This window comes from Photinus pyralis, unplaced genomic scaffold (assembly GCF_008802855.1).
Source record: "Photinus pyralis isolate 1611_PpyrPB1 unplaced genomic scaffold, Ppyr1.3 Ppyr1.4_LG2, whole genome shotgun sequence".
NCBI classification, from domain to species: Eukaryota; Metazoa; Arthropoda; class Insecta; order Coleoptera; family Lampyridae; genus Photinus; species Photinus pyralis.
In genome coordinates this window covers 33,190,522-33,202,649 of record NW_022170403.1, presented here as the reverse complement: position 1 = coordinate 33,202,649, position 12,128 = coordinate 33,190,522, and positions in this window count along the sequence as shown.

Genomic DNA, 12,128 nt, shown 5'->3' with positions numbered 1-12,128 from the left:
AAATGAAGATGACGAGCCTACATGGAAAGTGTCGCGAAAAATGATTATTTAGCCCACTAACCAACGCGCATTCTTGTAAAGACATACTTTTACTGGAAAAGACGCGATTAAACACATTTTGCGTTAGTGGGCAACGAACATCTTATTTTCCCCACGAAAAATGTAGAGGACAGTCTCACAGGAAAAACCGATAGGAAAGATGACAGTAAACATTTTGTGTTAGTGGTTGAGAACAGTTTTATAATCCTTTAAGATTTCGAAAAGAAAGAATGTACGAGGAAAGAATGACAAAAATGAACGCTCGTGTGTGGCTAGCTTATATTGTAAACGAAGTCTGCATAATGAAAATGTAGTCAAGCTTACCAGTTTTAATGGAGTATAAACAGATTTATTATACCTACATCATGTGTAGCTGTTCATCCAGTTCATCCCATCTAATTTGAATTTTCATTAATTTTATCTCGATAAAATTTACAACTAACTTGCTCTACAAACCATCTGTTATGAGCTACCTGTGTTGCCCCGTTTTTCTTACTAGTAAAAAGTTGCAAGTCAAAATTCCTTACTTGCGGTGCCAGACTCCATTGGCACGCTAAATCACAATCACATGGTTTTAACTTAAATAATTCGAAAACTTCGAAATAGATAGAGGTAAAGTAACGGGCATATTGAATGTAAATAATTATGAATACTTTCCTTTATGACACGATGATATAATTTTATTAATAGGTAGAGAGTGAACTCGCAAAGCTAATAACTCGAAGTGGGTACCTATTTTTCGAAAATTGTTGTCGTATTATTGGCGTGGTAGTACATTAATCTTATGTCGTACAGACAGACGTTTAAAATTTATCAACGTAGTTATGGCGTGCACTAAATTAGAAAAATATGCTTCAAGTATACCTAGGTATATTTTTTTCATTTCAATTTGATATTTACTCCTACTAACGCCAAATCATTTTTGGCAGCATGTTTATATTATTATTTTTACGAATAATTTTCAATTTGCCAAACAACTTTGTCTAATACAAAGATCTCATTATTCTATATTTCAAAATATAATGTCTCAAAATAGATGCCGGGTTTAAATCAAGTTAATGTTTTAATTAACCCGTTAAGAAGTGCATATTCAAGAACTTAAGAATTGCCTTGTACCTACGCTAATGACTGCTTGAGCGGCCAAGCTTAAAACTAAAATAAAAGCATATGTTAAGGAACGTTATAAGTCATTACATAGTGATCTCTTGCGTGAAATGCTGCACATATAGTATTATACATTACCGCACAAGAACGTACGCATTGAACAATTAATTACATAGTGTTATGCAAACCGAAATTCTATTTCGAGAAATTTGTATTTTATCATGGGAATTTTGTTTCTGGTATTACTTGAATTATCGCCAAGCGCATTTCATCGTTAACGTTATGTGGCAACTATTGCGTGTAAGTTGCTTAAGTATACGTCATTAATATAATACCCTACCGACGGGTTGCGTTGTATAGGTAGGCGAATATTTTATAAACATGAGTATCTTTACTGTTAAAAGAATTATAAGAAATTGGCGAAGTAGGTGCGATACTACACTAGCGTAGGAAAATGGAACATTTTGCCAATAGTTGTGCATTAATATATAGGGTGTCACATCAAACATTTTTTGATGTTTATCAACTGAGTAAATTAAAATACGTTTGGATACAAACATCTTTTAGAGGGGCATTTTTTTGGCATTTTTATGGGGTTCATAGTAAAAAAATTTAAGACCCTTTATATTGTTTAAGTAAACGTTTAAAATATCTCATCAGCACTCGTGTACTACCTATTCGTTGTCGCAATTAGTAGATATTGTGTTGGGTTACGTATCCCAATTTTAAGTAAAACGCGTATTTTTAATTTAATTTTTAGCGCATTTTTGGAAAAAAATACGGTATTATATTCGTTATGACTGGCTAGTTGACTGTCCGGCTGTGATCTCAGCAATTACAATAGCTAGAGACTAAATTTTTACTAGAAGCGTTCTGTTATAGTGTAGATGTGCAGGTCTATTTTGAGTTAGATTACTCGGGTTATCGATAAGTTTAAACTTTGCTAATGAAATACTGATCTGCATTACCAAAAATGCGCTTTAATCATGCATATGCTAATTTAAAACTTGCTTTTTAATTTTTTAAGAATCTACTACACCCTTCATTAAATGTTTGTACGAACCATGTGCGAACGTGGAAGTGGTGTTTCAACATTCTGTTCCAAGTTCGAAGACATGGCGTTAATTCAAAGTTCGATGAAATGAATGCACGTGGAAGGCCTGCTTTAGTGAATTGTCCAATATTTTATCGGACGAAGTATGCAATTTGGTCAGATTTTTCATTGATAAAGTATGCAACAGAGAAAATGATTACCTGTTATCTCTGTTGTAGTGATGAGTGCCTTGTAAGGCAGGACATCATTTTTTAGATTGTTTAGGATGCGATACTCCTTTGATTGTTTGGAATTGGCAAAGTGAGTAGTAGCAGTGAAGTTATTGCAACAACACAACGTCAAAAATCAACCAGAGGTATTCCTGAACCTAAGAGCTACACAAAACAACATCAAATCGGTCGGAGAGAAGGAGCTAATATCGACTTATAAGTGAAAACCAACTGAAAGTTGAGATCAGTTGAGGACTAAATTATTTTCCGAAAAGGTGGAGACGTAGGTAACCTCCAACATCAGCTGCTATTAAGTTCCACAGCCTTCGAATGTATCACCAAGTCCAAGAATGAAAAGGAAACAAACAGGATCCTTTATAATGGGGTTGGGGTCTGGGGATTGATAAACGGAAAAATGCTCCCCATAAAGACAGACATTCCTCCTGCTCCATAAGAATTGTTAGAACTTATAAGATCTATGTAAATCTAAAGCTGGTTGCCATACAATGTTGTTCTTGCCGCTAGCATGGGCTTTGCAATACTGCGTGCGCAAAATGTCGAGGAGTTCGTTGTTCAAATTCTCCAGAGCCTGATCTCACTCACGATTTGGAAAAAGGGAAATATACTTATAGACAAATCATTCCGCTTTCTGCCGTCTGCGGGTCGGTATACGGTAATCATAAATACTGTAGTTCTGTCGTACATTACATAAATCTTAATAAATTAGTTAATTATTGTAATAAACTATGTAACTATGTTGTAAAATACAAGGCGAATTAAATTCTGCAGCGAAATTTTTTTAACAGTGAGAGAATGTATTCGTTACAAGAGATTTATAAAATTTGTTTTGAGGCTTATTAACAAGCAACAAAAAGCGAGTTCATGATTTTGGACTATCTATCCGTCGGTCCGTTCGTCGGTCCGTCCATCTGTGCACATGACAACCCGCGAAAGGTTTCGAATTTTCCAATTCTGTTTTCAGTAATAGGTAGGCAATCGTCAAGGGACTAACTGATTAAATTTTGGTCAATACCCATCAACCGAAAGTGACCTTGTCGCTCGTCTATATTGGTGCAGTGTATTTCGCAATTATAAATACACGCATTGCGCCTAAACCACTGCTCTAACAAAAAAATGTGTTATATACATTTTTGTAGGGATTTTGATGCTCTTCAATTTTGCATTTTTCTCCTTAAAGCAATTCTGACTTAGTTATGAGCCAAAAACCATTTATTTCCGGGTTGTAACTTTATTCAAACGTTTTCTGCACATTTTTTTCATTCAGAAACCGCTTAAATAAATTCTTTTACAATTTGTTCATGGTCAAACTACAGAATGATTCCACTAAATCTGTAAATACGGTCGTAAGGAGTGGTATTGCCTGATTGTTTTTCGCGCTGGGGGGTCATATAAAGAAACATCGCATCAGGTAACTTACCGGGGTCTTACAACTCGAGCTAGTGCTGAGTTTTCATGGACCTCCGAAACCTTGGAATGGAAGGTGCTTTTATGGTCACTTATCCGCCCGTTCATCGGTCCGTCTGCGGCCGTAACTACTCCCACAGTTTTAAAGATGTTTAGTTCGTTCTTTTTGCATTCGGTAGCTTATAGTTCCCGCACCGCAACAAAGAAAAATCTTAACTGAAGTGTTAATGTGTCACAATGTCAACTTTCTTATTTAGAGAGATATTTTATTGAAATTTTAACCAAAGAAGAGTCTTGTAGTAAAGAGAAGCATATCGCATATTGTAAAGCTCAGATGTACAAATGTGTAGTCAAAAATACTACAAATAGGACACTGTAAAGTGTAGAGCTGCAATGTCAATATTTAAATTTAAATGAATTTTTATTAAATAGAGGATCAACACGCAGTCGGTGAAAATTATTAAAATCAAAACAGGCTTCCGCAGATACATCGGAGCAATATCGTTAATTTCCAAACGGTTTCGGTCCAATTACGAACAATATGTAATCTCCAGGTATAAACTTTGAACAGGTAGTAATGTTTAGCCTTGGGCGATTACAGGTTGAAATAATCGATAATCGATTATTAAAAATATTGGTTTATACTGATATTAATCAAATCAAACCGTATCGATTATCCTTTGATTACAATTGGTTAATCCATCTCTTTGCCCAACACTAGTACCTAATATTGATACAAGATCGCGGTGAAATCTTCCCAATGAATTTTCATTGCACAATATTGAGAAAATTTTGCAGTATCGATGTAGAAGGCAATAATCATGTAGCTAATAATGAAGAAAAGAGTTAAGTCAGAAGTAAGAAGCCGAAAACGGACTTGGAACTTAAATAACTGCAAGCAGCGTTAGCGTAGTGTCGAAAGCAAAATCACCAGAAAATAACTTCACCAAAGTTATACAGCCATATAAATCCCTTTAACAGTAGACAAAAATGTCGAGTAACCAATATGGCGTGTACGTTCTTTTTATAATAATAGTTGAGTCTGGTTTTGACCAAAGAAGTGCATTCGTTGAAAAAATTAAGAAAATCTCTGCACGACCTCAGGCGGCGAAACAATGTACTATTGAAATAAGAAATATATAACACTTGGATGGCCTCTAACGGCAAAACAAAGAACTAGGAACTCTACTAGAAGAATAATTTACATTTAATAAAGGAAATACCTAGATGGCGTAAGAATATAAAATATACACGAGAGTAAAAATCACAAAGTTACTTAAATGGAATTATACGTGTTATCTTCGAGCGGCAGAAAATACGCCTGCAAAAATTTACGCAACTTACCAACAACAACATACCGAGCTGGGAAGTGGTTCATTACCTACGCCTAGCGCGATGCGTCGGTTATGAACCACTGACCAGCGAGGTTTGTATACTCTTTTATTCACAATCTGTCTTAAATACAATACAAATTCCACCACTGTCAGCCTAACATTGAAATCTAGTCGGCATTGGCGTGCAAGTCGGTAAGTACTTTGCCGACCTCGGCGAGGTTCGCAAAAGATGTTAAACAATTGCTCACTTCCAAACTTCAAAACTGTTGGAAATTGACATAGGTACATGATTGTGAAAAAATAATTTGTTATGGTTGTCTATTTAGTGGGAAATTTGCGGACATGTTTTTTGAATTTTTCAAGTCGTTTGTTTGGGTATTGATTTTAAAATTTAGGATCAGACAACAAATATTTTAGACATTTCTTCGAGAATCAATTTCAGAACTAATTATTTACGTTTACTATTGTTTACAAATGAGTAACAAATAAAATATTGTACATTATACGCCAGGTAAGTTTTTACTGACTCTAGGAGATGACAGGCTCGCCTGACGGTTCGCCAGTCAACTTCTCCTATCGCCAGTAAAGGCCAATTCACACTATACCTCATGTCACGCTCCGCTCAAAATATTGTAACATGCTATTTAAATAGGAATATTAGCCAGGTTGCGGACAGCATTTTCCGTTATGTTAGACGGCCATTTTTCCTTATAATATAAGTTTATAAGTATAAAACATTTTTATAGCAAAGTTAAGTTGCGGTGTGTGCTGGCGTGTTCAATTTTGCTTATAAGTTTGAAGGAGTCTTAACCTCACTTTTATTTTACATTGTGTTAAAATGTCCAAAGTTGGTGAAAATGAACTCCTTTTTTTAGAAGTTGATGGCATTGAAAGTATCCTTATTTATAAAGCATTCCTTCCTACTATGCTCTTAGACAAAAAGAAAAGAACTACCGCCAACATAAACACTGCACAATTGTAGGTTAGCAGGAAAATGTTATTTTTATGAGTGATTACGTACTGCGCAGTGACACATTATAAGAACTTCATTTTCATTGGTTCCGCTATTTATAAATATATCGTACAAAAAGCCCTCATACCGTAAATTATTTCTACAAAAATTTATATTTCTTATGTTATAAGAAAAAATGGCCGTCTAACATAACGGAAAATGCTGTCCGCAACCTGGCTATTGACATATGCTCACGGTACGCTACGATTTTTGACCGTGGTCTATCTCGCTGCGGATATTTTGACGGAAGGGAGAGCGAACCGTTGCGTAGACGCGCATCCATAGCGCACGAATTCGGCCGATTGGATTCGTTCGGCTAATGTGTGCATTTGACCGCAGAAATAAATACACGCTACAATAATTGGCCGGACCGTGAGCGGACCGTGATCTGACCGTAACGTGAGCGATAATGTGAATTGGCTTTAAAATTCACTTACCTGGCTGATAAAGAAGCATATCAACTTGAGCTCGTTTTCCCCCATTTAATAGTCCCTCTAAATTCTACGTTGGCTACATTCCGGATTGCGCATAGTAAACAGAAAAAAAAACTCACCATGCATATCGAGAGTCTCCTTTTGGATATTTAGAAATTTCCTCCTTCGTACCGCATGAGACCTCTCTGTATTCCAATTTTCAACTTATACATGTACTCGGATGTCCGGGTCTGAACCTATTCTTGGACCAAAAGAGATAGTTTATGTCTACAAATCCAACAATTTTTGCTCATGTTACAAATTTCACTGTTAAATCAAATTTGCTTCACCTGTTTAGTACATATCATAACTGTCATGTTTCGGTTTTATGCTTCAAAGAAAACGAGAGTTAGGACTATTTCACAGTTCAGCGTTTGTTCGATGTTTGCATAAAAATAAAGGGATTACGTATTTAAATTTAGTTTATAACTTGCGATTAATGGTAGTAGTGGAATTTATTAGGTGAACAGCCTTAGTTGCATACTACATTGCTATTTTCGATCACCATAATGTATTTTCTGCCAATATTTTAATGCCTCATAATTTACTTGTTTCACAGTGAGTAGGTAGGTACCTACAAAATTGTTCAAACGAAATTTGATTTTGATTTATATAAATTCAACCGGAAATAGTTTAGACCATTGTATACAGCACGTATATGTATATTTGTTGGGCCAAATTAATTTTGAACGTAAATACGATATTGAAACCAGACAAAACATGAAATTATTTTCTAAATTAAGCCTAACCCTAAAAATATCTCAGTTGCTGCAAGAGAATGGCGACCGAAATGTTCAGTTGGCTTTTTAAATAAAATACACCGTCGGAAATTCATTCAACCTGGTTGCTGTCGGTTATCTACGCCCAAGTGATGGGTGGTGGATGGGCGTAAGGTGACTACTCGGGTTGATTGAACATTTCGCGTGCCGGGTCCGACTGTCTTGGCCATTAGCAAATATTTTTGAAAATACAGTTACCACTATGTGAGAAGGTTCGATGGATAGATACGCTTGCCCTGGCCCTGCTGGGCGCATTACTATGATTTAAAGTGAGAAACATTTTCTGTACATAAGTTTGAGTATTGTTTGTATAAATATTTGGTGTTATTTTTTATATCGAAAAACATCGACAAAATTATTTGTTATTAATAAAATAAATTTCTACGATTTACCCTACGCTTATGGAGTCGAACTTTGGGGGAAAAAATCAATGGGGAAAAATAAAATCCCTAGATTACTAAAGTAACGCGAATAGCAGCCATTTTCGGTCAGTTTGGGAACCGCGAAATTTGAAATTGAACAACAGTCGGAAACATCGGAAAGTATGTATTTTGCAGTCGCTCTTGGATTGTGCGGATATTTTTGGATAGGGCAAGTTTTGTGAGCGTATAGTTTTTAGCCTTTAACATCACAAGAAAAATATAGTTGCATCGCTTTTTCAATCGTTTCACGACTCCACGTAAAACCCTTATGTGTACTCAATTCTAAATATTTTAAATGATCTTCATTAAAAGTTCCGAAAAATTGTCTTCACTTCTGAGTAGGTAATTTCTTTTTTCGGTTTTTGTGTTCTTGCAAAAGCGCCTAGATGCGTTTCTCTAATGAATTAATGGTTAGGTACATCAGTACTCTCCTGAATGTACACACAAATATCATAATACAAAACAACAAATGTCAAACTACTTCGCAATTCGTCAGAAAATGGCAGGTTTTTTTGACAGTTTAGTCTAGGCGATAGAGAGTAAAATTGGCAAACTGGACATTTTGAGGTGGAAAAGAAAAAATGGTGGAATATATTAAAAATCCCACCCTCCAGACCCTGTGCTAAAGGCTCCAGCCACCCCACCATCCCCCAAAAACCGTGTTTTCGCTCTTTTTGGCTGATATCTCGCGATCTATGAGGTCTATATGAAATATTTTTAGCTGAAAATGTTTCACGGGAAATTTCATGCAAGGTAGATACTCAAAAGTTAGCCTAGGTGTACCTCTTAGCCTAGGAAATTCATAAAAGGAGGCGAAAATCATCATTTTCGTGTTTTTTTGCGCTTTTTTGCAAAAATATCGCGACCTTCAGGGCTAGATGAAATATTTTTAGCTGAAAATGCTCTTCGTGCAATTTCATACGAGATAGGTAACTGAAAAGTGGGCGTAAAGTCACCTTTCACCTTCAACTTTCATGTGTGAGGAAATATTCATTGTAAAACAAAATATTTCTATGCACCATTTATTCACGTAGAAACAGTATTTTCATATTAAAATATTCACAAATTCATTTATACCTCAACGTAATCATTATCCTCTGCAGATTCCACTTCTTCAGGCTCTTCGACGTCCTCTAGTGGTAGTGGGTCGTCTGAGATTACCGACTCGTAGTTCTCGTCTTCCGCTTTACCTGATGCATGGGTACCCTGAAGAGACGTGGCATTTAGGCACGATGCTCCATGACACTGGACGCAGAGTTCATTACACTTCAGACCTACAACAAGAAGCATTATGTCAAAAAAATGTTTATAATTATGTATACGATTATAATATTCTCTCGTGTGTCCTAAGTGTCCGGTAGAGAAGGTTTACCTGATTTCCTGCAACTGCAAGCAGTCATGCAACCACGTTCACAGCTACATGAAATAAGTTTGAGGAGACTTTCCTGACGCTTATCACAACGACTTCGGATCCAGCCCAGGAAAGTCTCCTCAAACTTATTTCATGTGGCTATGAACGTGGTTGCAATGACTGCTCGCAGTTTCAGAAAATCAGGTAAACCTTCTCCACCGGACACTTAGGAGTTAGCACACACGAGAGAATATTATATTCGTGCCTAAATGCGACGTCGTCACTTCAGGGTACTCATGCAGGTAAAGCGGAAGGCGAGGAGAACTATGAGTCGATAATTTCAGACGAACCACTAGCACTAGAGGACGTCGAAGAGCCTGAAGAAGTGGAATCTGCAGAGGATAATGATTACGTTGAGGTATACCGTATAAATGAATGTGTGAATATTGTAATATGAAAATACTGTTTCTACGTGAATAAATGGTACATAGAAATACTTTGTTTTACAATGAATATTTCCTCACACATGAAAGTTGAAGGTGAAAGGTGACTTTACGCCAACTCTTCAGTTACCTATCTCGTATGAAATTGCACGAAGAGCATTTTCAGCTAAACATATTTCATCTAGCCCTGAAGGTCGCGATATTTTTGCAAAAAAACCGCAAAAAAAACACGAAAATGATGATTTTCGCCTCCTTTTATGAATTTTCTAGGCTAAGAGGTACACCTAGGCTAACTTCTGAGTATCTACCTTGTAAGAAATTTCACGAGGGGCATTTTCACCTAAAAATATTTCATCTAGCCCTAAAGGTCGCGATATATTTGCAAAAAGCCACGAAAATTGATGATTTTCGCCTCTTTTATGAATTTCCTAGGCTAAGAGGTACATCTAGGCTAACTACTGAGTATCTACCTTGTATGAAATTTCCCCAGAAATATTTTCAGCTAAAAATATTTCATATAGACCTCATAGATCGCGAGATATCAGCCAAAAAGAGCGAAAACACGGTTTTTGGGGGATGGTGGGGTGGCTGGAGCCTTTAGCACAGGGTCTGGGGGGTGGGATTTTTAATATGTTGTTTCTGACACCTAACTGAACATATTCCACCATTTTTTCTTTTCCACCTCAAAATGTCCAGTTAGATGTCTTTATCGTCTAGACTAGTTGTAGAAAAAGTACTTTTTTCTACAACTGTCAAAAAAAATTCAAAAACTTTCAAAAACCTTCAGTCTCAATGCGCGCATTGAACTTCGCGCTCTTGTTATATAAATAACTATTTTATACGTTGCCAATAGCAACGAGTACTTTTTATACGCTGTGTCCAACTTGTACGTTATCTTCATCTTCAAGGATCTCCAGATCTCAAATTGCATCGAGATCAGAACTTTAGGAAACAAATTTTGAGAAAATCGCAAATGTCATACCTAAAAATTTCGCATGCGTTATATGCGTATCTTTTGAAACATCCTGTATATTTCCTCAGTTCTCCGTCTCTGTTGATACGGCTCGTTGAGTTTCCCTTTTCCGAGTGGTCGCATGGCATATCTTTCGAAACTCCTGCAATTGAACTGTTGATCGTAGGTATACTCATTGATGCGCCTCGTGCAGGCCTTCCATTTTTACTTCGCGTGTACGCTCTTCGGAAACCCCGTTCTCGAGATATTTCTCAAATGATAACCGATCGCGGTACGAGATCACGTGCGGGGAAGGGCCTTGGTAGCAGGCTCATACGTTTGCATATCGATGTACTGCAATAGCTACAGTTTGGTTCCATATTGGGCATAAAGTCGCTGGTGCTATTTTCTACGGAGCGAAAGCAAAAAAGCTGTTTCACATAGATAGGTTGTAGGAAATTTGTCCCCATGTCATTACAAAGCGTAACAAAATCCTTGATTTCAATTGCCTTGTTTTAAAAATCCTACCTCCCTAAAGCAACAATATTTACATAGGAGCTTAGACAGTTAGATCCTTGCGTTGACAATTGACAATTTACTTTTTCATTATCAAGGACTGCCATAAAATAAAACAACAAAAAGAAACGGTGGAAAGCAAGGGCGCTTATCGAAAGCATTGGTTTTCATTAGGTATTGTAAGATGTAGGTACAGTGTGGTATAATAACACTCAAAACAAAGTTCAAAACAGTGTTGTTACACTACAGTACCTAGAAGAAGCCATTATGTCAATATAGATTAATTTTAGCTCGCCAAGTGTTGCCATTCCATTATTAAATGTTATATATTGAATGCCGGTATTCATCTAGCTGCGAATACCAATATAAATAAACTACAAAAATTGAGTTTAAGCATTAGCGCCTACGCTTATTTATACTTTGTGTGAAAATAGTTTGGTTTTTTGGGGTACATACGCTTTATAGGTATTTTCATTGTTGGCCATTTTAGAACATTTCGCTTTGCCTTCCGACTCTCCGTGATTCTGATTTGACAATGTTAACGATAGGTACCTATAGGCCGCAGTACCTACTGACAACGAAATGCGTTCACTATTCCTTCGAAGTATAAACACAATTTGAATAAAAAGCTATAAAATTTCGGAGTTTATAGGCAGGTGTCAACGCGGACGCCTCGTGGATAATGTCGTCTAGAATCAGAAAAATGTGTATCCTTCCTTTAAACTTTGAACAATATTTTATATGGATGAATCACCAAGGACAATTATATTTTGAGTGCGTAACTCCCATGCGTGTTTAAAATAGCCAATGTCTATTAAACTTGCGTCTGTTTGTATTTGGCACAATATACATAATTATATTTCCGAAAAGTTGAAATTTTGTGACATTCTCTTCATTAATTATCTACATGTGAAATTGAAACAATAATAATATTAGTCACTAAGTCGGAACACACCAGGTGTACCACCACAGACGCGTATTAAAATATACTTTCAAAATCCGTATCCGAATTCAT